This window comes from Bubalus kerabau, chromosome 1, assembly GCF_029407905.1.
Source record: "Bubalus kerabau isolate K-KA32 ecotype Philippines breed swamp buffalo chromosome 1, PCC_UOA_SB_1v2, whole genome shotgun sequence".
In the NCBI taxonomy this organism is placed as follows: domain Eukaryota; kingdom Metazoa; phylum Chordata; class Mammalia; order Artiodactyla; family Bovidae; genus Bubalus; species Bubalus kerabau.
The window spans coordinates 135,546,363-135,574,048 of NC_073624.1; the positions used below are offsets into that span (position 1 = coordinate 135,546,363).

A 27,686-nucleotide genomic window follows, 5' to 3' on the forward strand; every position below is an offset into this window, starting at 1 on the left:
ACAGAATTCTTTCGATCTTTTGTACTGTGTTCTGTTATAATGCAACGAGCATAAAGGAACGTTAGTTGCTTCGTGAGTGGGTGACACTGGTTAGAACTGCCTTCAGAGGAAAGTCTGAAACTCAGATAAGCAGGGCCCTAAATGGCCTAGGGCAGGCTTAGCATGCAGACAGCTGAGCGTAATTCAACACCCTTCTGCGTCTCAACTGTTGCTCTTTTCAAATATTCTTACTCGTTTTTGGATAATTTTCACATTATTCTTCTTGAGGTTCTGCTGAAATAGCTCGTTCTTTCTCTCATATGTGTGTGTGTATAAAACTTTTGTGTATAAAAGTTAGCATCATTATGTGCTAATTGCTTATGCTAATTGGGAAATATTAAGGTAAATGATGTGTATTTTAACTAAAGTGAAAGTGAAAGTCGCTCAGTCATGTCCGACTCTTTGCCATCCCATGGACCATACAGTCCATGGAATGCTCCAGGCCAGAATACTGGAGTTGGTGGCCTTTCCCTTCTCCAGGGGATCTTCCCAACCCAGAGATAGAACCCAGGTCTCCCTCATTGCAGGCGGATTCTCTACCAGCTGAGCCACAAGGGAAGCCCTTTAACTGGAGTAGGTGGTTTAAATGACTCCATTTCAAAGACAACTTCACTTCAGTCATTCTAATTTTTAAATCTGCCTCTAAATACTTCCATTCCCAATAGCAAAATAAATAAATGGACTAACAAACAGGTCTTACTGCAACAGCAGTAATATATTATTTTACTTAAAGAAAAAAGTGAGATTTCAAATGTGCAAAAGGTCTAGGATGTTACCACCACTTTTAGAAATGTATATACATTATTTGCTTTTTAAAACATAAGCTTGAACTCAAGCAGATTCACATCTTCTCAAATAAATTGATGAAGTTCAAATAAGTTACCTATAGTTGCACAATTTTATTATATTTATCACACTGTCTTATAATTTTTGTTAATCTACCCTACATGAAATTGCCTATAATTTTAATAAGCCTATATATAACATTTTGTATTCTGCATTCATGTACACATTTCCTTATATTAGTGTAACTTTCATACTTATTATAGCAATAGAGCATAATATATTTAACAATAGAGCATTCAATAGTGTTAAAACAGTTCCCTTTTGTTAGGTTATGGTATTAATAAAAGCAGTTATAACACCTACCACTTACCAACTGTTTACACAATGAGTGTTCTGTTAAGCACGTCTTTTTACAAAGTAGAGACCATGCCTAGTTTGTTATGTGGAACACCTTGACTTTAGAGTTTGGTAGACTTCGGTCTCAACTTCCTGTGTGATGATTAATCAAGGAAAAAATTCTATTTTGATTCCTCATTTTCAGTTTTCTCCTCTGAAAAAAATAAGAATAATAATAACTGACTTATAGGTTGTATCTACCAGAGTGTGACACATGGTAGATGTTCAAGATATGGGAGAAGATTGTTCTTGGGAACTACTTCTAAAAATTATTTAACCAACTGTATAAAATGAAGATATTTATATGATTTTGTGCATATTTCTATATGGATTTCCAGGATAATTAAGTAGTCAGGATCAGCAACTATATGCTAAGTGTCCTTTTTCTTTTAAATCAAATCCTCACCATCTTTCCATCATTCTTCTTTTTTTCATTCTTTATTTATTCTTTAAAAAAATAATAGAGCCTATTATGACCAAGCATTTATGAAGTCACTGCTTGACTCCAGGTTGTATCTGGCATGAAGGAGATGCTGTCTGTTCAACAAGCATCAGGGCACAATCTCTGCTGTAAGGCCAGTGAATAGGCAGAAATGTAGGCAGATATATTTGTTCACATGTCTGTCTTCTACAGGAGGCTGTAGTTGGTCATCTTGATGTATCATATCAATGCACTTGGCTAAGATATAGCCTCCTGGGAAAGACACATGTAAATAAAAAAGAATACAATATTAATCATAAAAATAGGTTTATACACAAAGTGTTGTGACTTTATATTTTTTGTCTAAGGGATTAAGGAGGTTTCAGGATTCATTTCTGAATTAAATTTTTAAGTAAATACCAATTTACCTGTTAACTAGAGAGGAGTCCAAATTTTAAAAGGTATAGTCCACCCAGCAAGAACAAGATGCCAAGTCAAATATGACAACATGAAAGAGACCTGCCATTTTCCTACAGCTGTAATGGCTGTGGTAGACGATTAGTGTTAGGGTAAGAGGGTGAGAAAGCAAGCAGCATCGGAAAGCACGTAGGGAGCTGGTACATATCCTGTGCCCCCTATGTGACAGGCAGTATGCTGGACATTTTATGCATATTTGGTCCCACAGTTCTCAGAATAACCCTATTTAAGTAGTGATGGAAATAAGACTTTGAATAGAAAGTCAGTTGTCCAAGGTCATACAGCAAGAAAAATAGTGGAATTGATGTTCAGACCCAAGTCTTTGAGATCAAAACCCCATTTCTTGTCATCAAGATGCAATGAATATTTAAACGGGAAACCACTTAAGTGTCTTTTCATTTGTTTCGGTTTAATTAACTTCTCTGAAGATAAATCTTTGGGATTTTATTCTGTATTGTCTCAAACTTCATCAAAAGCATGGAGTGGTTGTTCTAGAAAACGTATTTAACTTTTCTTTGATATTCTTCAAATGAAAATGCTTCCTCTCCATATATTTTCATGTATTATGTAGCAGATTCTTTTAAATATAGTTCTTATGCTTTGTTTTGTTTTGCTTCATCCCCTGTTTATCTGTTATGAGATATGACCCACTATTTGCTTTTCTATGGGATCGATGGAGTGTCTTTCACCTGCTTTAGGATGCCTCTGTTTTCTCTTTTAATCTTTCTAAGATCTTCAGCAAAGAAAACAACAAAAAACAAACCAAAAAAAAAGAAAAAAAAAACTGATTACCTGCCTTTCTAGAGGCTGGCACATGCAGGGAGAGAATCAGAGCCTGGAGATTTGATTTTCTTCATAAGAAATTCATTCTGTCATACTGAAAAATAACATTTATTCTGGTGGCTGGATTTCTCCATCCATCCGCATTGGTCCAGCCTGTAGCCTGTATGCCAGACTGAGTATGGCTGAATCTACTCTCTTTTCTGGTACTTCCTCCGGAAAGAACCCCCATGCCCCCAGAAAAAGCCCTGCTATACTCATAATACTGCACTGCACTGGATCTATATAGGGATCTATATAGGGAAATGGATTCCCAGAGCCTGCTTCCAATCTGCTCTAAAGCACCCCCTTTCTTTAATATCATCCCTTCCAAATTGAGAACTAATAATTCTCTAGACCAGAAATCAGCCTATGATATCTGTAAAGGGTCAAATAGTAAATATATTTTAGCCTTTCAAGTAATACTGTTCTTTCACAACCTCTCAACATTACTGTTATAGCATAAACGTAACCAGAGACGATATATACGTGAGATGTTGTGGCTGTATTCCAATAAAACTTTATTTATAGACTCTGAAATTTGAATTTCAAATAATTTACACTTAAATGATTCCTTTGATTTCCTCCAACGATTTAAAAATGTGAAAACCATTTTTAGCTCACAGGCAGCAGTCTGCAGTTTGCCAGCCCTTGCTCTACACAGGCAGGATGCTTGCTTCTTCTGTAGGGTAAATTGGAATCTGACCATCATGGTCTCCAGTTTGACTGCTTTCTCTACAGCATCTCCAATGCAGAGCAGCACTTTGTAGTTTCTTGTGATCGTGCAGTTTCTACCTGGAGTCTTTAGCTATTTTAGTTTTCTCCTCTATCTTGGTGTCCTCCCCCCTTGAGATCTCGTCACAGGCAAGGTGCTTAGACTGTGTTAGCAGTTAGTATATGATCTAGAAGTCAAAGACGGATTATGTTTTTTTCTCTCTCTCTCTAGAAAATTTTCATTATTTTACCTTTTTTGTTCTTCAGAAACCTCTCCAACTGAACTAAATTAAACTGCCAAATAGTTTGTATTTCTTTTAATGATATATATTTGAACTTCATTCACATGATTTTTAGGTGATTCTTCTTACTCTTTCCTCTTGAGATTGTGTTGCAAACAGGAAGATAATTCTGGTAAGTAAAGGAAAGAATTGACAAAGCAAAAGTGTGACTTGAGACTTTCTCTTTTTCCGTTTCTACTTTTGTTGTTGCTGTTATTCATTTACTTAATCAACAAATATCTGTGTGTACCCAAAAGATCTTACATTTTGACAAAGATGAGTAGAATACCATATTTGTTTTCTAGGATACTAAATGTGAAACAGAGATACGTGTTTTTATAATCCTCTTGATATCTGTTATTTATACCATAAGTCATAGGGAGCACAAGTTAGCATAGGAAGAAGTGTGTGCTTGGCATACTCCACGTGATATGAAAAAGAAGCATAGATTATAGAATAGGGCCCTACTCACAGCCTTAAATATTGTTAAATGAGGGGATTACCTGCATTGCAATGCTGTTGTCAAGACTAAATGAAATTTTATACACAGACATGCTATAAGTGCTTAGCATATAACTCCCCCCAAATTTAGAACAGAATGTTAAATGTTTTGGGTTAGGTTTTTATTGATAAATTTATAACCTTCCAGTAATGTGATACAGTTTACTACTAACTTTATTACTTCTTAATCACTATATAATGTCTAATCACTAAACTTTTTACTTCTTTACATAGTGTGGTTCCACTGCTATACTACTCATTACAGAGTTGTATAAATTAAAGCCCTTTCATTGGATTGTTTGTCAGGTGTCTTTTTGTTTTTTAATGCTGCAGGTTGTAAATATGCTCTTGTACAAATGGTACAAAATGGTATCTACTGACTAACTGTCTTTTCTGTATGTGTCTGCTTAGGTCTGAACAGTGATGGCACTTATTTCTGTTACGAGTTTCTCAGTGGACTGTGGATTGACTGAACCATACCCATTCCCATCATGATGTATACCACCAAGGCTCCTCACTAGTAAGTCGTTCTCTATTCAGTATCACTTGTATGGTTATATATTGAGATTTTCAACACAGTATGCATTTATCTTGCAAAAAACATGTAAGACACGTGTATTGGTGTTACTATTATGAAACGTGGCTAGACAGTCTATGTACCAACCAATTGCAAAATGAAAAAGTACATTTAGATCCATCTATCATATATTTTTACTTTTTGATATATATGGTATAAGTATACCTAAATAGGCAGAATTCAGAAGTATAGAATTTTACCTCCTTTTCAACTGAATGAAAGTAGTCTCTGGAAAGTTTCAGTGACTTTTGGTTCTGTCATCTGATATAAATCTGGCAGTGTAAGACAGAAAAATCTTATTTAGCTTAATATTTTGAAACAGGTCAATTTTATTGCAGTTTTTCCTAACAGGATATCTGATATACTTCCACTTACACAGGTATCATATGGTAATTGACATGGGATATCTATGGTGTCATTGAAAGGAAATTCTACTCAATTCCCTTTATTTTAGTTCCAGCCCCAATATTTATCATCTAACTAGTCCCTTAAATCTTTAGGTCCCAGTTTCTTCATCTACGAAATGAGAGGCAGACATTCTGCTTTGCCTAACTCATAAGATTGCTTTAAAGGATAAATGAGATCCTGATGTGAAATTATTAACAGTAAAACCCCATAAAAAAAATAGATGATATCTGTGGCTCACTAATACCACAAGTAGGAAGGTGGAAAAAAAACTTATCACAATTTTCTTTTAAAATTGGTTAATAGAGTCAAATATTTTATACGTTATTCACCTAAGAGATAAATGATAAGATTATACTTAAATGAATGACCCCAATTACTTTTTTTTTTGTATTTGAGAAAGTTATGATTAAATAAGGAGCTCATGTTCCTCACATATAGTTGCACACACAAATCCCCATCAACCATATAATTAGGCTTCTGGTTCTGACCTCCAGAATATTTACTCCATTAGAGTTTGTTTTTAGGTGTTTTATACTTAGAGGAGACAAGATACAAGATACTTTTTATGTGTAATTTCATTTCAGGATACCAAGAGGACAATGTAGAAATGCAGTCAGATATTACTCATTCAGTTTTAATATATTAAAATTTTTGTTTCTTGAAATATCTATAACACCTCATCTGATCATCCCTTTTAGCCAACACATTGCAGCCCTAGTCTGTTTAAAATAAAAAACTGAAAATGAAAATTTCGACAAATGTATTTAGTAATATAGAGAAAGACTTTTCCACTAAAATTGAATGAATTATTATATACTCAGGCCAGTACAATAAAAGTTGTTTGCAAGTTCTTTTCCAGAAATTGGATATGATTACCATTGAAGAGGCAATGGTTTATTGCTGCTGCTAAGTCGCTTCAGTCATGTCCGACTCTGTGCGACCCCATAGATGGCAGCCCACCGGGCTCCCCCGTCCCTGGGATTCTCCAGGCAAGAACACTGGAGTGGGTTGCCATTTCCTTCTCCAATGCATGAAAGTGAAAAGTGAAAGTGAAGTCGCTCAGTCATGTCCGACTTTTAGCAACCCCATGGACTGCAGCCTACCAGGCTCCTCTGTCCATGGGATTTTTCCAGGCAAGAGTACTGGAGTGGGGTGCCATTGCCTTTTATTACGCAGATAAAATTTTTACATATAAGTGAAACAAAAATCTTAATTAACAGATAACATACAGTCACTTGCTTATATTGTAGCATGGTGCTTAAGTATGGTGGGGTGAGGCAGGGCTAGAGTCAGATTGCCTGGGGTTGCAACCCAGTTTCATCATTTTCCAGCTCTGCAGTGTTGGACAGGTCATTTAATTGCTCTTTGCCTTAGTTTCCTCATCTGTAAAATGGGTCTAATAATGAGTATTTATTCATAGGATTGTTGTGTGAATTACATGAGTTAATTTGGCTGAGCACTTAGCAGCAGCAATGTGTGACACTTGTTAGGTAATCAGTCAGCATTAGTGATTATCATTCACTGGATAAGCATGGAATTATGGTGCTAACTATAGGTTTTGGAATCAGAAAGCCCTAAGTTCAAACCCATTTATGAATTAATGGTGAAATCTAGAGTAGTAACTGAACTATTTGAATTTAGTTTCTGAGAAATAAAATGGAAATAATTAAAATATAGTCCATAATGCTTTTGTTAAGATGGTTTAACACAATATCTGGCACCTTTGTTGGGAATTTTGAAGGTATATTCACAGATTACTATCTAATGCAATTGTAAAATAACGTGCATCAGAGATTCTCTGTTTCTGAAAGTGTCTTGCCATATGTTATATTTAGGGGACTTTAAGAAATGTGTCCAATTACAGGATTTGCTCTGTCCGATCCAGAATTTCAAAAAAGACAAACAGATAATTTAAATCAAATTACAAGTATAAGCAACAAATATGACATCCTGATTTAAAAAATGAAAATGACCCACTGCATTTGAAAATATGTGGGTTATTTTCAAATATCTTTTGATATTAATTTCTAACATAACTTCCACAGTGATGAGAGAGCAGGCTTTGTATTATTTCAATATCCTTAGACCATGAAATTTTTGCCCTTTGTTTTATATCCCTGGATAGGTTCCTTGTCTCCTGGTTTATAGACTCTGGGAACCTAAATAGAATTTATATCCTGCTGTTGTATGATAATTGTATAAATCTTAATTATGTTGAAGTGGTTCATAGTGCTTTTCAAGTCTACTATATCCTTCTACTTTTCTGTCCATTTATTCTATTAATTTTTGAGAGCTTGATATTGAAATTCCAACTAAAAATCTTAATTTATCTAATTAAAAATAATTGTAATATAGAGTGGGACTATATGTAGCTTTGTTCTGTATTTTCCAAGTCTTCTATAAATGTATTATCATACTTTCATAATTTAAAAAAATAAAAAATAAAAAAAATAAAAGTAACAGAAATCCATTGACTGTTTTTTAGGCCTAACAGGGAATATCAGTTCCTTATTTGTTAGGCAGATTGGGCTGTTACTACATTTAAAATGACTTTCCGGACAGAAAGGGAAGAAAGAAAGGAGATGGAAAAATAGAATATGTGTCACAAAGTGGTGGAGAAGGAGAGTTTGAACTTTCGTTTTCATAATCCTATGCTCTCAAACAGACTGCATACTTACTCTTATTATGAAGAAATTTAAAACATTTTCTTTTGGACTTGCATTGGACAAAATTCAGTGGTTGGAATAGGTGGCGATTTTCAAATGAGTCATGAGTTGTTTCCAAGGTGGGAAGTATTGATAAATTGGGGCCGTAATCCAGGAGTGGATTGTGGCTGGCTGCTGTGTATCACTCAGAACAGAAAGCCGAGTCTCTTTCCCTCACGTTTTAGTTATAAACCATCTGAAACAATGGCGATGTTCGCTCAGTCCATCTCTGTATCCATCCATATCAGCCTCCAGAGAGTATTTCACGTGTAAATGGAACCCGACTTGTCCATAACTTGGATTATAACATTATTGAATGCTTCTGTACACACTCTCCTTTATTCTTGTTTATTTTTTCAATAACTTTAGCTTTTATCAAGTTTGCACCTGACTAGGAAAATCGTGTTTGTGGAGAAGGCTTTTGAGGGTAAAGGTTTTGAAGGTAGATTCCTAGGTCGGAGCCCACAAACCATGGATGTAGGGTTAGGCTCGGCTGCTGCTTTGCTGTCCCTGCATGGGACCCTAGGTGACCAGATGCACTGACGACTCTGGTGCTTTTCTGTCCTGCTTCTCCTGGGCTCTGCCTTATCCCATGCTTTCAGTCCTTCAGCGTGGCCATCGTTCATATTTTGAACTCTCATATTAGGATTTCGCATGTAACAAAATGAAAAAGCAGCATCATGGTGTTGGAATACCAGCCGTACTGGACAGACAGATGCTCATGTGTCCTTGCTTATTTTCATAATTTTTATAGATTTGTGATGTTTATATTAAACATTTTCATGAATTTAGAAGTCTCCTTCTAAAGGAGTCTGACTTAGATGTCAGTCTAGTACTTGATAAAAGGTATCTCTAAAAACTAGAGAGAAGTGCCAGAATTTGGAGGAGACATGGGGTATTCAGAAAGCAGGAGTACTGGAGTGGGTTGCCATTTCCTTCTCTAGAGGATCTTCCTGACCCAGGGATCAAACCCAGGTCTCCTGCACTTTAGGCAGTCGCTTTACCATCTGAGCCACCAGGGAAGTCCATTCAGAACTGAAGTCTCCTCTAAACTGGAGACACGAGATTGAAGTGTTTATCAATGGAACTTTAAGAATAGGTCTACTCAGTCAGGTAATAATCTTAAGCATAACATCATTGTGATAAGGGGAATAGTGTAAACCTCTGATTCACAGTTGTGTATGAGCAGAAGGTATTCAGGGACAAGCAGAAGAGTTGATTAAAGTTGAATAACTACTGCAGAGTAACCAGAAGTGGAATAAGATGAATTGTGAATGCCTCAAGGAGCTTTACCTGGCCCCCTTTCATTGGTCTACTGTGATCTCCTCCACCTTTTTGCTGGCCAAGCCCAACCTAGAAGCACCCAGCCTTACCTGTGTGATCCCACAAGCCTCCTCCTGTTTGTGGATACTGCCCATCAAACTCCAAGATGTCCTTCCAAACTCATTTGACATGCTCTCCCTTCTATGAAAACTTCCTTAATCCTCCTTTTTAAAATTGACTACTCTCTTTTCTTTCACCCGTGTATTATGTACACGCCTGTTTGGTAGACTACACTCACTTTTTTTCCTATTATTGGTTGACGTTTCTATGTCAGTCCATGCAAGCTGCTAAAACAACACCATTGACTCAGTAGCTCATATAAACAATGGAAGTTTATTCCTCACAGTTCTGCAGTCTAGAATCCAATATCTGCACTGGCAGATTTCATGTATGGTACACGCTTGTTTCCTAGAAAAAGCCATCTTTTTGCTGTGTCCTCACATGGTGGAAGTGTCGAAAGCAATTTCTTGAGCCTCTTTTTTGTATCCTAAGTGTATTAATCCCATTAATGAGAACTCCACACTCATAACCTAATAACCACCTCCCAGAGGCCCAACCTCCAAATACTCTCACACTGGGCATTAGGATTTAACATATGAATTTGGGGGACAAACAAGCATTCAATCCACAGAAGCATCCATCTTTCCTATTGCATTCTTGCCTTATTGAGGGTACTCCTTATCTTCCTCAGTAAGATTATTATTAATTTACATGGTTAAAAATAACCAGAAAAATGAAAAGTGGCAACTTGCAATGTACCATGATGGTTATATCGTTTGTATAAGTTACATAACTGACTCTAGTCTAAACTTCCTTAGTAGTTTATCGTTAAGCATATTATTTTTAGATCAACATTTCAAAACTGATAAAAATTACTTAATTTCATCTTGACTGAGGCTAGCATGATTTCCTCCATGTAAATTAGTAAGAAAAAATAAAGTAGTTCTCAAGGCTTTATTCAGTTCAGTTCAGTCGCTGAGTCGTGTCTGACTCTTTGTGACCCCATGGACTGCAGCACACCAGGCCTCCCTGTCCAGCACCAACTCTCGAAGATTTTATTATATTAATTATATTTATAATGCATATCAAATTTGTGTGTACATGTTTCATATATTCATGAAAAGTATCTATCATTAATTTCATTTGAGAAGGGAGGAATGTATCTATTAAGTGTAATGAAAGTTTCCTATAGGTTCAAACTGTTTTTAAAAAAATAGAGGGAAAAATAATCAAATCCCCGAAACCCCTCTATGTCAATAAGCAAAAAGCCTTTGTAACATAGCTAACTGAAATTTTATCTTAAATTTATTTCAGTAACTGTGTATCACCCAGACAGTACTGTTTTAACAGAAAAGACTGTTAAGTCCACTAAATCATTATGGAAACACTCGACTTTCGTTTTTGTTACTTACTGTACTTCAGTCGTACACACAGGAGTTGGTATAGGCTACGACTTATAAGTAGCGCAGGGTATCTCAAGCTATTCAGCTTTCACAGATGGCTATAGAGAGATAAGTGGGAAGCATTAGGCTAATAAAGACATCTTTAGGAGAGGAAAATGGGTTGACAGGGTACTCCAGTTCTCAATGTGTGAGCTATTTTAGATTGACATGCTTTAAGCAAAAAGGGATAATGTTTGAATGAATCCTATATTAAGAATATTCATCCAGTGTGTCAGCAGAAATATAATGGAGTCATGTAGGCATTATCCCTGAACTAAAGCATGGATACACTCAAGCAAGTAGAGTAATGCAGCAAGAATAATATATTTGAAAGACTCAGGTTTTGTTGTTTTTTAATGTCCAAAGGTAACACTTGAGTGAATTCCAGGTTGTTTCCTGATAGCTTTGTTAGTGTCTTCAAACTGTAGCAACTTGGTTACCATTTTTTGACATTCTTTTTAGCTGAAGGACTTAGAGTTGCATGTTGAAATTTAATGATAATGCTGATAATGGCTGCCATCTACTAAAGTAGTAACTGTGCAGTGGGGTTTCACTGTACAATATCCTTTAATATTCACAATATCTCTACAAGCATGGCTTTGTCTTCTTTTTACAAAGGAGGAAATGCATAAGGAGCAGGGTACACTACCAATTTATATACGTATTTATATAACCTAAATTTGTGACAGCCTCACCACTGTAGAATGGCTTGTAAAAATGGAGGCACATGATATTTTATATGTGGAATTAGAAAACTAATTTTGCTTTCAAAAAGTAAATTATATATTAGTTATATATTCAAAATATGCTTCAGATTTTAAACCATGCCTTTTTTTATATCCTGAAAAGTAATTATAACATAATTAAAGATTTCCCCTTCTATCCTTCTCCAGCAATTGATATGGATAAAAATGAGAATCTGGATCTCATAGAGACATGACCTCAAGCAGATACAGGAAGGTGTCTTTCAGGAGAATGCATTAACCATTTTTAAGATTGAATGGTTTACCATTAAAGTCAGATATCTTTAACATGTTTTATTACATCTTATTTTTTTCACATTAATGTGAGTGTGTGTGGTAGCATAATTAATTGATTCCACGAGGTAAAAACTAACATTCTTGGCCTTAATAAGTATATTATATCCACTAGCGTGTGTGCTCAATCATGTCTGACTCTGCAAACCTTTGGACTGTAGCCAACCAGGCCCCTCTGTCCACAGGATTTTTCAGGCAAGAATACTGAAGTGGGTTGCCATTTTCTTCTCCAGGGGATCTTCCTGACCCAGGGATTGAACCCATGTATCTTGTGTCTCCTGTATTACAGGTGGATTCTTTACCGCTGAGCCATCAGGGAAGCCGTATGTCCACCAGGCATCCCATCAAATTCTTTCATATGAACACTCTCTTTTTAGCTCAGTTATCTGCAAAGAATTGTTCTGATTTGTCTTACATTTGGCTTATCTATATGGTGGACTGGAGAAGACAATGGCACCCCACTCCAGTACTCTAGCCTGGAAAATCCCATGGACGGAGGAGCCTGGTAGGCTGCAGTCCATGGGGTCGCTGAAGGTCGGACATGACTGAGCGACTTCACTTTCACTTTTCACTTTCATGCACTGGAGAAGGAAATGGCAACCCACTCCAGTATTCTTGCCTGGAGAATCCCAGGGACGGGGGAGCCTGGTGGGCTGCCGTCTATGGGGTCACACAGAGTCGGACACGACTGAAGTGACTTAGCATATAGCATAGCATATGGTGGACAGAGATCACCAGTGTTTTACTGTCTCTTATATGTGCCACTCAACTGATCTGAAGGAAAAAAAAGTCTTAAAACAAATAAGCCTAGGAAACAGAGATAGTTTTGAAGAAGCCGTGTTTATTATACCTGTTGTTTAATAAAGAAGATAATTACCATTTTTTGAAGTCATTTGAAATTTAAGGGGATTAAATTACCTGGAAAGAAAATCATGTTTTAAATTATGTTAGTTAAATACTTGAAATTGAAGAACTCAGGTGTCTCATGTACTCATGCTATAAATATTAATGGACCTCTTTCAGTGTAGTAGGCCCTGAGTTATGTATAGTAAACAAAGTTCCCGTATTCGTGGAGTTTATATTTCTAGGTTGCAACTGGGGAGTGAGGGGCAGGAGTTGTGGAAAGAAAGGAAGTAGAATGTGTGTGTATTTATGTATATATATATGTGTGTGTGTGTGTGTACATATAAATGTATGGTGATATGTATCATTAAATATATATATATACACAAATAGTAATAAATTTGATTTTAAATGAATGACCTTTTTATAGCAAAAAGAATTCTTGCTTTAAAGTTTTTCTAAAGCATAGTTTTAGATTAGAGTTTGAAATTCTTACTCACCAAAAGTTTGTATTTTAATCTTTTCCAGAATGGGAAATTTTTATAAACTATCTTAGTCATTGTTTTAAAATGGTTCATGTGTTTGCTATCTTATTTTCTTTATTCATTTTAAGAATATTTGTAGATATGTCAGAATCTGAAGGAGAACCTCCCTCGACTATTTTGTACACCATCAGATTGCACTGAGAGTGCAGTCGGCTGATGAGGGACAGAAAACTTGAACCCTGTGAGACCTAAAGTGGGGCGGGGATGGGGGGAGAAGATTAAATTGAAGGAATAGGAGCAATTTCTAAAATCCAAGTTAAAGTTCTCTCTGTGTTGAACTGTGAAATAGCATGGGCATGTTACCTAATCATGTGAAAATTGGTTATGGAACCAGTTATTGATTCAAATGCTTTACTTAATAAGAAGTATAATTTAATATCAGATGTGTACTTAGAGCTTGTGACAAAAGGAACAATTCAAAACCTAGAAAAACAAAGTGTCAGCCTTGCATGCACTGTGATAAGCCGGTTTTCCAACTCGACAGTGAGCCAATCGTTTTTAGTGATTTTTGGATATAATATAATGACTTCTTTATTAAGCTCAGTGAGTAAGTGGATGTTAAACTCTGTTTACTTTGACTGCCATGATAGATAAAGTAGGCTATTCTTCTGGGATAAGATGAAAACATTATAACAAAGCAATCATTTAAAAAATACTTCTTTCTTCCCATGAAGCACAGGTTCATGTTTGAAAACTTACCTTCTTTTTAACTCTGAATACATGGTTTTCGTGATTTTTTTCCCAAATCATGTAAAAATCAGTGCTTGACACACAAATATGCCACAGGAGATTTTGCAATTGTTCTTAATTCATTTTTGAATTTAGCTCTTATGAAAAAATATAGTTAAAAATAATATAGTCAAATGATAATATCTAACAGCTTTTTTTTTTTTTAATTTATTTGGCTGTATGGGGTCTTAGTTGCAGCACGAGGTATCTTTGATCTTTGTTGCAGCATGTGGGATCTTTTAGCTGCAGTGTGTGGGATGTGAACTCTTAATTCTGACATGTGACATCTAGTTTCCTGATCAGGGATCAAACCCCGGCCTCCTGCATTGACAGCATGGAGTCTTAGCTCCTGGACCACAAGAGAAGTCCCTCTAATAATTTTTGACAGTGAGTTGAGTGTTGAGGTGGAGCAAAACTGGTAATGCCTCAGTGTTAATTTTGCCTTTTTCCATTGCTCACTGTAAGGAGCAAAAATAAATCTGCTAAAGTAAAAATTGTTGACAAAGTAATTATCATTGGGTCCCAGCCCTAGGTACTAACTACCTGAAAAATGTAGCATTTGAATAATACAGTAATTAAAATGTCAAAACTGTATAATCATACCAAATAATGCAAAAAAATAAATCAACTGAAATGCCCTGAATATTAAACCCATTAAAAATACATTAAACAGATTATGGTAATGTCTCAGGCTTCTTTACTAAGCTGGATATATCTACACCTTCCTCAAGGAAGAGGCACATAAATTGCAAGGTAGAGGTGGTAAGTTTAAGGCGAAGAAAAATCATTCTATATAAAGAGTAGTAGGTTGTTTGCTTATTTCAGTTGTTACAGTTCTTCCTACAAAATTAGCACAAAGCAGGGCACATAGAAGTAAATAAATGTTAGTGGAATTTAATGATGCTTCTGCTTATTAATTTGTAAATATAGCAATTTGTCTTCATTATTGTTTTTGTAGAAAGTCATTGATAACCAGTTATTGCTCTGAACTTGGATTATGGTCTTTTTACATGGATTCACCAGTTCATTGGGCTGAAAAGAGTATCCTTGCAGTATATCTCCTAAAGGAATGTTCTATTATGAACTTGAATACTTATTTAAACACATATTTAAAATAAAATCTTGGGTTTCAGCTTAGCTTTGGCCTTAATCTTGACCTTGAATACCATTATATATTTCCCTAATTTCTTTGTTGCAGGCAAACATTTTTAATTAAATGCAAGTCGCTGACATATTAGCTATTGCATCAAATTTTAACACCAGATTCTGAGGGATTGACTTTTACACATATTAGATTTCCTTCATAAGATTTCAGGAAAAATTAAGGAGAATTTCAAGGCACAGCACAGTGATTGATTATTTGGTAAATAAGATGTTACTGTTTAGTACAGAAAGATAATATTTATTACACCTGAGTTAATGACATTGTTGCATCTCAGTAGATGATCATGGGGATGTATATTTGATAAAGGAAGATGTTGCATTAAACCCTCAATTGCAGATCTATATAATAATGCCCAGTGTCTATGATACACCCTATCCATCCTTTCCCCCTTTTGTCCTTGTGCAACCCAGTTCACACACAATTGATCATTCCCAGAGTGGCATCCACATCAGCCATGAAGGGAAAACAAAACATTTCTTGGCCCTAGTCTGTCTGTTTTGGAATTAATAGGAGTGGTTATCACATTGCATTTTTCTAAATAAATATAAGAGTGATGGATGGACTAACCATGTGCCACTTATTCATAGTAAAAGTTAAAAATGGTGAAGTATGACACATGGTATGCAAAGTTCTCTGGAACCAAAAATGTATCTATGCAAAGAACAGGAAGAAATACTGGGACAATTTTTGCTCTGTAAAAATTATGAAGTAATATTTTTATAAGCAAATAGAATATATCAATATTTCTTAGCTAATAAATTTACTGTAATGTTACAGAATGAAGTGTTGCTAAAACTGTTTTTGCTAAATCTTTCTTAGTGCATTTAATGGTTTTGTTATAACTGATCAGTGCAAAGAAATAGAGGAAAACAATAGAATAGGAACGATTAGAGATTTCTTTAAGAAAATTAGAGATAGCAAGGGAACATTTCATGCAAAGATGATGAGCTCAATAAAGCACAGAAATGGTATGGACCTAACAGAAGCAGAAGATATTATGAAGAGGTGGCAAGAATACACAGAAGAACTATACAAAAAAGATCTTCATGACCCAGATAATCAAGATGGTGTGATCTCTCACCTAAAGCCAGACATCCTGGAATGAGAAGTCAAGTGGGCCTTAGGAAGCATCACTGTGAACAAAGCTAGTGGAGGTGATGGAATTCCAGTTGAGCTATTTCAAATCGTAAAAGATGATACTGTGAAAGTTCTGCACTCACTATGCCAGCAAATCTGGAAAACTCAGCAGTGGCCAACAGGACTGGAAAAGGTCAGTTTTCATTCCAATCCCAAGCAAAAGGAATGCCAAAGAATGTTCAAACTACCTCACACTTGAACTCATCTCACACACTAGCAAAGTAATGCTTGAAATTCTCCAAGCCAGGCTTCAACAGTACATGAACTGAGATCTTCCAGATGTTCAAGCTGGACTTAGAAAAGGCAGAGGAACCATGATCAAATTGCCAACATCCACTGGATCATTGAAAAAGCAAGAGAGTTCCAGAAAGACTTCTACTTTTTCTTTATTGACGACACCAAAGCCTTTGACTGTGTGGATCACAACAAACTGTGGAAAGTTATTTAAGAGTTGGGAATACCAGACCACCTCTCATGCCTCCTGAGAAATCTGTATGCAGGTCAAGAAGCAACAGTTAGAACTGGACATGGAACAACAGACTGGTTCCAAATCAGGAAAGGAGTACATCAAGGCTGTATATTGTCACCCTGTTTATTTAACTTATATGCAGAGTACGTCATGTGAAATGCTGGGCTGGATGAAGCACAAGCTAGAATCCAGGTTGCCGGGAGAAATATCAATAACCTCAGATATGCAGATTACACTGCCGTTATGGCAGAAAGTAAAGAAGAACTAAAGAGTCTCTTGATGAACGTGAAAGACGAGAGTGAAAAGTTGGCTTAAAGCTCAACATTCAGAAAACTAAGACCATGGCATCCTGTCCCATCTACTTCAAAGCAAATAAATGGGGAAACAATGGAAACAGTGAGAGACTTTTATTTTCTTGGGCTCCAAAATCACTGCAGATGGTGACTGCAGCAATGAAATTAAAAGATACTCTCTCCTTGGAAGAAAAGCTATGACCAACCTAGACGGTAAGGAGTCTAGGGGTCCCCAACGAGAGAGGGATCTGGAATTCTCAAGGAGGAAGAAAGGACAAACTTTTTTTCCTTCTCTACATTCCTTAGGATTATATAACAAAAATGTATCCTTCCTGAGGACAGTCTCTGGATTAAACCTTCTGGCTAATTCTGTTATCTTAAAAAGTAAATTATTGGAGTAGGTCTGGTGAGGTCTTTACAACCTCCAGACATTCTTTGGATTCATTGGAGAGTATATAACTTCATTGTTAACACTAGCAAGGGGGTACTCTTTCTGCCCTCTTCTGATGCCTATGTCAGAAGCTTTCTCTATCTCCTTTATACTTTAATAAAACTTTATTACACAAAAAAAAATTTTTAAAAAGAAAAAAAATAATAAAAAGCAGAGACATTACTTTGCCAACAAAGTTCCATCCAGTCAAAGCTATGATTTTTCCAGTAGTCATGTATGGATGTCAGAGTTGTGCTATAAAGAAAGCTGAGTGCCGAAGAATTGATGCTTTTGAATTGTGGTATTGGAGAAGACTCTTGAGAGTCCCTTGGACTACAAGGAGATCCAAACAGTCCATCCTGAAGGAGATCAGTCCCGATTACTCATTAGAAGGACTGATGATGAAACTGAAACTCCAATAGTTTTTCCACATGATTCAAAGAACTGACTCATTGGAAAAGACCCTGATGCTGGGAAAGACTGAAGACAGGAGGAGAAGGGGATGACAGAGGATGAAATGGTTGGATGGCATCACCGATGTGATGGACATGAGTTTCCGTAAACTCCGGGATTTGGTGATGCTCAGGGAAGCTGACGTGTTGCAGTCCATGGGGTCACAAAGAGTCAGACACGACTGAGTGACTGAACTGACTGATTGACTGATATTTTTAAAGTAATTTGTGTTTATTACCATTAATTTTCCATTTTTTATAAACTTGAAAATACAAAACCAAAGATACAGAAAGTAATATAAACACTTCTAATCTTAACACTGAAAAACTTCAGAGTAACTCTTCAAATAGTTTTATATTCTTGTCTTCTAAAATTTATATATATTTATACAAATATAGAATCACCTTATTCATACCTTTTTCCTCTCAAAGTATAGTAATGCATTCCCATTTTCCATGTCTTAAAGTATTTCTCTAAAAGAAATTTACAAGAAACATAACATTTTATTGTAATTTATGGTATATTATGGTGATCATTCTGTATTATAACTTTCTTTAACATCCTTCCAAACAAATCTTTGACTATATGTTCATGTTGAGGCAGTCTGAACGTGAATTGGAAAAGAATTTCCAGACATAGCAGTTTGGAAGGAAGTGAGTTTTTTAAGAACAAAGAGCAGAAGTAATGACAGTGCTGTGAGCACAGTGGGCTGACCTCCTGACAGGCCAGGTAAAGTTGACGGTCTTCATGGGTTAATAGCCAATTTTTATGGCCTCAAGACAAAGAAAATTCCTGCTGGAAGGTTGACATTAGGTAGCTGGTTAGGATGCTATAGAGTGACTACCAGGATGCACATTTTTGCCTGATTTGGGATCAGGAAGCCTGCTGGTGATGATCAAGTGGGCTTTTGGCAACAGTTATGAAAGGGCTTAGTCAGCTTAGGAGGTGACCTTGGTTCTGGGCTCCTCATGTATGGCCTTGGTACAAGGCCTTGCACCTGTGGCCTTGGGGCAGGACTCAACAGTTCATGTAACAATTCCAGCTCTGATCCCTGCTTTGACAATCAGACTACATGCAACTAAGATGGTATGCTTTACTTGAATGCCTAATAGTAGATCTAAATTAACTTGTCCAAAACAAGCTTGGAAAAAACATTCCCTTTTACTAAAGGGAAAATGTGAAGGGAGGGATAAATTAGGAGGCTGGGATTAACATATACATGCTCAGTTCAGTCGCTCAGTCATGTGTGACTCTTTGCGACCCCATGAATCGCAGCACGCCAGGCCTCCCTGTCCATCACCAACCCCCGGAGTTCACCCAAACTCATTTCCATCTAGTCAGTGATGCCATCCAGCCATCTCATCCTCTGTCGTCCCCTTCTCCTCCTGCCCCCAATCCCTCCCAGCATCAGAGTCTTTTCCAATGAGTCAACTCTTCAAATCAGGTGGCCAAAGTATTAGAGTTTCAGCTTTAGCATCATTCCTTCCAAAGAACACCCAGGACTGATCTCCTTTAGAATGGACTGGTTGGATCTCCTTGCAGTCCAAGGGACTCTCAAGAGTCTTCTCCAACACCACAGTTCAAAAGCATCAATTCTTCGGTGCTCAGCTTTCTTCACAGTCCAACTCGCACATCCATACATGACCCCTGGAAAAACCATAGCCTTGACTAGATGGACCTTTGTTGGCAAACTAATGTCTCTGCTTTTGAATATGCTATCTAGGATGGTCATAACTTTCCTTCCAAGGAGTAAGCATCTTTTAATTTCATGGCTGCAGTCACCATTTGCAGTGATTTTGGAGCCCCCCAAAATAAAGTCTGACACTGTTTTCACTGTTTCCCCATCTATTTGCCATGAAGTGATGGGACCAGATGCCATGATCTTAATTTTCTGAATGTTGAGCTTTAAGCCAACTTTTTCACTCTCCTCTTTCACTTTCATCAAGAGGCTTTTTAGTTCCTCTTCACTTTCTGCCATAAGGATAGTGTCTTCTGCATATCTGAGGTTACTGATATTTCTCCCGGCAATCTTGATTCCAACTTGTGCTTCTTCCAGCCCAGCATTTCTCATGATGTACTTTGCATAGAAGTTAAATAAGCAGGGTGACAATCTACAGCCTTGACGTACTCCTTTTCCTATGAGGAACCAGTCTGTTTTTCCATGTCCAGTTCTAACTGTTGCTTCCTGACCTGCAATAGGTTTCTCAAGAGGCAAGTGAGGTGGTCTGGTCTTCACATCTCTTTCAGAATTTTCCACAGTTTATTGTGATCCACACAGTCAAAGGCTTTAGCATAGTCAATAAAGCAGAAATAGATGTTTTTCTGGAACTCTCTTGCTTTTTCCATGATACATGCTACTAGATATATAATAGAGAATCAACAAGGACCTACTGTGTAGCACAGGAAAGTTTGCTCAATACTTTATAATCACCTATATGGGAAAAGAATCTGAAAAAGGGTGTATACATACATACACCCAGGGCTTCCGTGTTGGCTCAGACAATAAAGAATCTGCCTGCAGTATGGAAGACCTGGATTCGATACCTCGGTTGGGAAGATCCCCTGAAAAAGGGAATAGCTACCCACTCCAGTATTCTTGCCTGGAGAATTCCATGGATAGAGGAGCCTGGCAGGCTACAGTCCATGGGGTCACAAAGAGTCAGACATGACTGACTGACTTTCACTTTCCTTTCCCTATACGTGTACCTATGCATGCATACATGCTCAGTTGCTTCAATTATATCTGACTTTTTGCCACCCTAGGAACTGTAGCCCACCAGGCTTCTCTATCCATAGAATTCTCCAGGAAAGAATAGTGAAGTGGGTTGCCTTGCCCTCCTCCAGGGGATCTTCCTGACTCAGTGATCAAACCCAGGTCTCCTGTGTCTCCTGCATTGCAAGCAGATTTTTTACCACTGAGTCACTGGGGAAGCCCACATATGTGTATGTATGTGCATATATCTATATATCAGTTCAGTTCAGTTACTCAATCATGTCCGACTCTTTGCAACTCCATGGGCTGCAGCACTCCAGGCTCCCTGTCCATCACCAACTCCCAGAGCCTACTCAAACTCACATCCATCGAATCAGTGATGCCATCCAACCATTTCATCTTCTGTTGTCCCGTTCTCCTCCTGCCCTCAATCTTTCCCAGCATCAGGGTCTTTTCCAATGAGTCGGTTCTTCGAATCAGGTGGCCAAATTATTGAAGTTTCAGCTTTAAGATCAGTCCTTCCAATGAGTATTCAAGACTTGTTTCCTTTAGGATGGACTGATTGGATCTCCTTGCAGTCCAAGGGACTCTCAAGAGTCTTCTCCAACACCACAGTTCAAAAGGATCAGTTCTTCGGCCCTCAGCTTTCTTTATAGTCCAGCTCTTCCATCCACGCTGTACACCTGAAAATAGCACAACATTGTTAGTCAACTATTGTTTAGTCGCTAAGTCATGTCCGACTCTTTTGTGACCCCATGGACTGTAGCCCACCAGGCTCTTGTGTCCATGGGATTTCCCAGGCAAGAATACTGAGTGGGTTGCCATTTCCTTCTCCAGGGGACCTTCCCAACCCAGGGATGGAACCCATGTCTCCTGCATTGGTAGGTCAATTCCTTACCACTAAGCCACCAAGGAAGCCTGGTAATCAACTCTACTCCAATATAAAATTAAAAATTAAAAAACTTGTCCAAAATAAAACTGGAGATTTTATGTGTCCCACCACAAACTTTCTTCTTCCTCATCTGTCTCATCTCTGTTTTCCAGACTATTTCCAGGAGATCCAAACCAAAGGCTAGGTGTTATTTATTTTTTCTTTTCTCATTTCCCACATTCAGTTCATCTATAAGTTTTATTGACTCAGTCTTCAAAACACATTGTAATTCTGTCCTCCTTCTTCCAACTTTTCCAGTACCACTCTAGTCAGCAGTCTTACCCAGAGTGCTCTAAGTGGTCCCTTCTCTCCTGCTTTTCCCTGACCACACTTGTGTCAGTCTTGTCACTCACTTGCTCACAATCCTGCAGGGGCTTTTCAGAATACCTGAATAAAATCTAAATATTGTTATGGCTCTCAGGGTTCCCTATGACCATGACCTACCTGTGTTTTTCACCTCGTCCCACTATCCTTCTCTGCCAAGAGGAGGATATGCTGCTTCATCTGCCAAGCTTGCATCTATTCTGCTGTTGTGGGTTGAAACTCTCTCCCCTCACACTCCAGATGCCTCTTCCCTTTTGTTTAGGTTTCAGTGTAAATGTCACCCCTCCTAGTGGCTTCCTGCCTATCGAGTGCAAAAGAAGCACTCCAGCTACTCTAAAACACACCTCTGCATTGTGTTTCTGTCATATGTGTATCATTTCTTAAACACTCATGGCTTTGCTTATTATCCATCTATTCATCACAATGTAAGCTCCATGGAAGCAGAGAAAAAACCTGGTATTGTTCACACACAACTCTAGCCCTGGAACCAAGAACAGAACTTACTGTGTGGTAGACACTAAATACTAAATGAATGAAACAATTGATGAAGACTTACTACTACTAAATTGTGTAAATAGAATTTCTCAGTCAAAAAATTTGAAGTATAGTTGATGAACAGTTTTGTGTTATTTTCTGGTATAGAGCAAAATGCTTAAGTGATTCATATATATATTCTTTTTCAGATTCTTTTCCATTATAGCTTATTACAGGATGTTAAATATAGTTCCCTATGTTATACAGTGGAAACTTGTTTATCTATTTTACATATAGTAATTTTTATCTGCTAATCCCAAACTCTCAATTTATCCTCCCCTTGTATATATCTTTTGGTATCCATAAATTTATTTTGTTTGTCTGTTTCTATTTCATAAATAAGTTCATTTGTGTCAATTTTTAGATTCCACATAGAATTTATAGCATATGGTGTTTATCTTTCTCTTTCTTACCTACTTCACTTAGTATGATAATCTCTAGGTCCATCATGTTGCTACAAATTACATTACTCCACTCTTCTTTTGGGCTGAGTAGTATTCCATCCTATATATGTACCACATCTTTATCTATTCATTTGTTTATATACATTTAGGTTGTTTCCAAGTCTTGGCTATTGTGAAGAGTGCTGCTATGAACGTTGAGGTCTGTGTTTTTTTTTTGAATTGTAGTTTTCATCATTTCAGGATATGTGCCCAGGAGTTTTTCATTTACATATTTACATTTTAGTCATTTGATCTTCATAACAGCTCTGTAGAATAGATATTATTCCCTTCTGTCAGATGAAGAGACAGCCTCTGAGTTTATGGTTTGTGAAGTTGATAAGTTATAGAACTGATGTCTATACCCGAGACTGGCTGATGCCCAAACCCAAAAACTGTTAGTACAGCATCATCAAAAGAAAAGGTTTGTGTCTGTCATTCAAACTTCCTGAGACTTAATGATTAAATTTAGTGTAAATGCTGGATATTAGTGTTCTGTTCAGAGCATTTTAAAAAGGAACAAGACTCATTCCTTTAGAAGATTTCCACAGACAAATATTTATTTAACTAGGTAAAGGAAATTTTAACAGGTAGTGAAATGGAAGAGACTGGAACTCATTATTTATATAGACAAAGAAACAATAAACTGCTCAATGGACCTTTTATTTATGGCATTAACATAATCACACCATTGTAATTTGCACTGGTTGAACTTATATTATTTTCTAAAAATGCTTACAACCTCAGAGACTTACCTGTCTTCTCAAGAAGGGTGTTTTGTTTTTTTTTTTTCCGTTTGTTTGTTTTATTCCAAGTTGGATGTGGAGCAGTAAGACAAGAGACCCTGAAAAGATCTATCCAGATGCACATTATTTCTCTCAGTTTATATAATCAAAATTATGAATATTTATTTGTTTCTAAAAATAAGTTGATCATCACAAACATAGCTTAGCTAAGGAAGATGAGCATGTATCAAATTGTTAGATTCTCAGATAGCTGACTTAACAAAGAATCATCAGGATGTCATTAAAATAGCTGTATAACACAGGGAACTTAGCTCGGTGTTCTGTGATGACCTCAGTGGGAGGGATGGAGTGTGGAATGAGAGGGAGATTCTAGACACAACATTGTAAAGTAATTATACTCCAATAAAAAGTAGGAGATAGGTACCTGAAAAATAAAGCAACATATATTTTTCCAGTAAAAAAAAATAATAGAATAACCAATATTGGAGAAAATAAGTAAAGTAGAAGAGCTAAGAAATTAGAAATAAATTTGAATTACTTTTATGCTAGTTCCTCAGATATTTGAATGACTTTTCATTATTGCCATTATTTAATCCAAAACAGTTAACCATGTAGTACCTCAATAATCATGAAGAATTACAAATGAGTTCATAGAAGTTTTATATTAACTATAGCAATGACTTGTTTTAAGGCAGGGAGTCAAAATTTCAGTGAAAAAGTTGTGTTTTGTGATTTTTTAATTAAAGGGAGATGGTTGTAGTGAAATGAAGGGTCTCTTTATTCATGGTTACTCTGTGTGGATAGCTAGGCATGCATTTGACAAGAGACTGTTTGTAGGGAGCTAATTTAAAGTGGAAACAAATAGTTGTGAAACATGAGGAAATCCTGCTGGAAAAAAAATGTGGCAGGATCACATCAAATAGGAGTGTTAGAGTAATTTACTGTTCTAGGAAATCCAGCAGCTGGTTTATCTAAAGCATTCCTCTTTTTCATAAGCACTGGAACAAGGGCAGGAAATGGTTCAAAAAGCACGCTGACATTCCTGTCACAGATTTTGTAAACATTTAATAACAGAAAACGATTTTTAGAAACTCAGTGCTTAGCCATGTCAGGGACTCTTTAATGAGATAATGCCTATATTTCTAGCTTTGGTTACTTAGAAATGACTCTAGAATGAAGAACTTCAAGTGGAATGAAGAGGAAGCAAATTTCTGCTTATGTCATTTGTAAAAAGTACACTATGTTGAACTCAACACTTAGAATTAGTTTTATAGAATAATGAAGATTGTAGCTAAACCTTGAAAAAGTAATCCAGTGATGTAGTATAAAGTAAAATATGTATAGCATTTTTAAAAAACTATGCTTAATTGTTCCAAATAAGGAGATAGAAGGACTGGTGTAAAATTAGTTAAAATCCCAAAGAATTCAAGAATAAGAATAGACAAAGGAAACATTGTAGATCACATGATATAAAAACATATCTAGAGGAAACCTGGGAAAATATTTTAATGGAACTAATTACCTGTTACTAGGTTTTATACTTTTAAAAATCATCCCAAGAGATTTAAATGTCTCTTTATAAAGTCCCTGTAAAGAAGGAGACTTCCCTTCCAGAGGCTAGAAGATAGGGAAAATGCAGAGATGTTTGTAAAAGGGTACAACTATTAAGTTATAAGACTGAATATGTTTTGAGGGTCTAATATACAGCATTGGATAATATTGTATTCCATACTTAAAATATGCTAAGAGAGTAGATCTTAAGTGTTTTCATCACACACACACACACACGCAAAAAACATTTTCTTTTCTTTCCATATTCCAAACTGAACAGAAAATTTAATTTTTTATTCCATTAAAAATAGTATCTAAATACTTAAAACCATTTTCTATTCTCATAGTTCACAGAATCATATTTCCTAAAATATCTATTGCAGTTGTTAACCAATGAAAGTAACTATATTTTTAGCAGAAATATATTTTCATTGGGACTTTTGCCTTTTTCTTGTTCCAGGATCATTAAGAAGATGCACACACAGACTATATATATATATATATATATATATATATATAGTACATATATATATATATATGGAGAGAGAGAGACTTTAAAATGGTATAAGTATCTTGGTATAAGAGTCTCCTTGATTCTAAACTTTATTGGAGTCAAGAGGAACAAAAATCAAATGTGTTTTCATTTTCTCTTACCGCTATTAAAACAACAAAACCAAATGACTTTGTGGCTTACACAATAGAAATGTATTCTTTCACAGTTGTGGAGGACAGAAGTCCAAAATCAGGGTGCTGACTGGGTCTTACTCCCCTGAAAATTAGAAGAGAGAATCTGTTCCCAACTTTGCCAGCTTCTGGTAGCTGCCTTTCTTCCTTGCTTTGTGGCCACAGCACTAATGTCTGTGTCTCCATCTTCATATCACCTCCTCCCCTGAGAGTCAAATCTCTCTTTGTCTTCTAGACAAGTAATACGTTTAGGATCCACCTAGACAATCCAATCTCCCCATCTCAAGATCCTTAACATAATCACACTGGGAAAGACCCCTTTATTCCAGTTAAGGTAATATTTGCAGATTCCAGAGATTAGGGATTTCATCCTCATCCAGGGATTAAGATATCTCTGGGGGGCATAATTTATCCTACTGAATGCTGCAGTGTGTAGATTTCTTTTCTCTAGTAGCTTAACATCTGATTCAGTTTAGGACTATATTGGAATGTAGGTGTTAACCAGAGTTTTTAGTTAACTAAAGCTAGTCAAAGCTACATAACTGTAATAGTGTAAAATGGAAAGTGTTTGGGTGAAAATAAAATATCTTTTTATCCAAATTACTTTTTACCTTGAATTTTTACTGTGTTCTCAATTACTTAGAGCATAATACAAAGCTGTCTGTAGTTCTGTGCCAACTAAATGCTGTAGAAATGAAATTTTAAATGTTCAGTAAAAAGTGATTTAATTTACTATAAAAAATTTTTTACAAGGTTTCTTGTAAGGAAACATTGCCTAATGGTGTGCTTAAATGTCTAAATTCCTAAAAAGAATTTCTTGCTTAAATATCCGTCATGATGTTTACTGAAAGTAGATTGGAATACTTCCTATTAAGCATTCTTTCATTTCCATGGGTTTACCTGGTGGCTCAGCAGTAAACAATCTGTCTGCAATGCAGGAGATGCACGAGATGTGAGTTTGATCCCTGGGTTGGGAAGATCCCCTAGAGAAGGAAATGGCAACCCACTCCAGTATTCTTGCCTGGGAAATCTCATGGTCAGCAGAGCCTGGCCGGCTACAGTTGATGGTGTTGCAAAGAGTCAGACATGACTGAGTGTACACACACAACAACAAAAATTTCCACAACTGGGTAAATAGCACTCTTGTTCTCTGGTGATCACTTTCCTCACATTCAGACAATTTGTTATTATGATTAAAGAAATTAAGAAGATAGCAGGCTCTGATTTGTCTTTGTTTTATAGCATGTCCAAATAAGAAAATGATGTATGTTAAAGCACCACGTGGACAAAACACTATTTTCATTTCAAGCATCTTTAATTTTGATTCAGCTGCACATCCTCAAGAGCATGCCAAGCTATAGTTATTAGTGTGAATCCAGAGATTATGTCATCGTGTCTGTTATTATGTTAATCAGTTTAAGTGAATTACAGATGTCCAGCAAGACATTACTCACTTTGCAAAGCATTCCACTAGCAATTTGTCATAGTAATAAGAGGTAGGGAAGACATTAGTTCCGTAAGTGGCAGCAATTGTACCTGCTAATGGAAAGGGAGGCTGTAGTTGTTAGAACACATTATATCTTTTGTATCAGAGTTGATCATCTTTACTTAGATGCCTCATTTCAGTTCCCTTTGATTCATGTTCTTCTGTTTATGTTTACTACCTTTGAGGAATTCTTTGGATCCAGGCTAATTATTTACTTTTCACCCTAAATTGCTGTCATATAGGCATGCGTGCATGCTCAGTCACTTTAGTTGTGTCCAATTCTTTGC

At 36.5% G+C, this 27,686-nt stretch overlaps 1 protein-coding gene across 2 annotated transcripts in view; it reads left to right on the forward strand.

The window, feature by feature from the left end:
• Positions 1–27,686, forward strand: part of CHRM3 (cholinergic receptor muscarinic 3) — a 567,088-nt gene that overhangs the window by 158,730 nt on the left and 380,672 nt on the right. For both annotated transcript variants that reach the window (XM_055589190.1, XM_055589201.1), the window contains exon 2: positions 4,846–4,954. The gene's annotated coding sequence lies outside the window, so the exon portion shown is untranslated. The remainder of the gene's footprint in view (positions 1–4,845; positions 4,955–27,686) is intronic.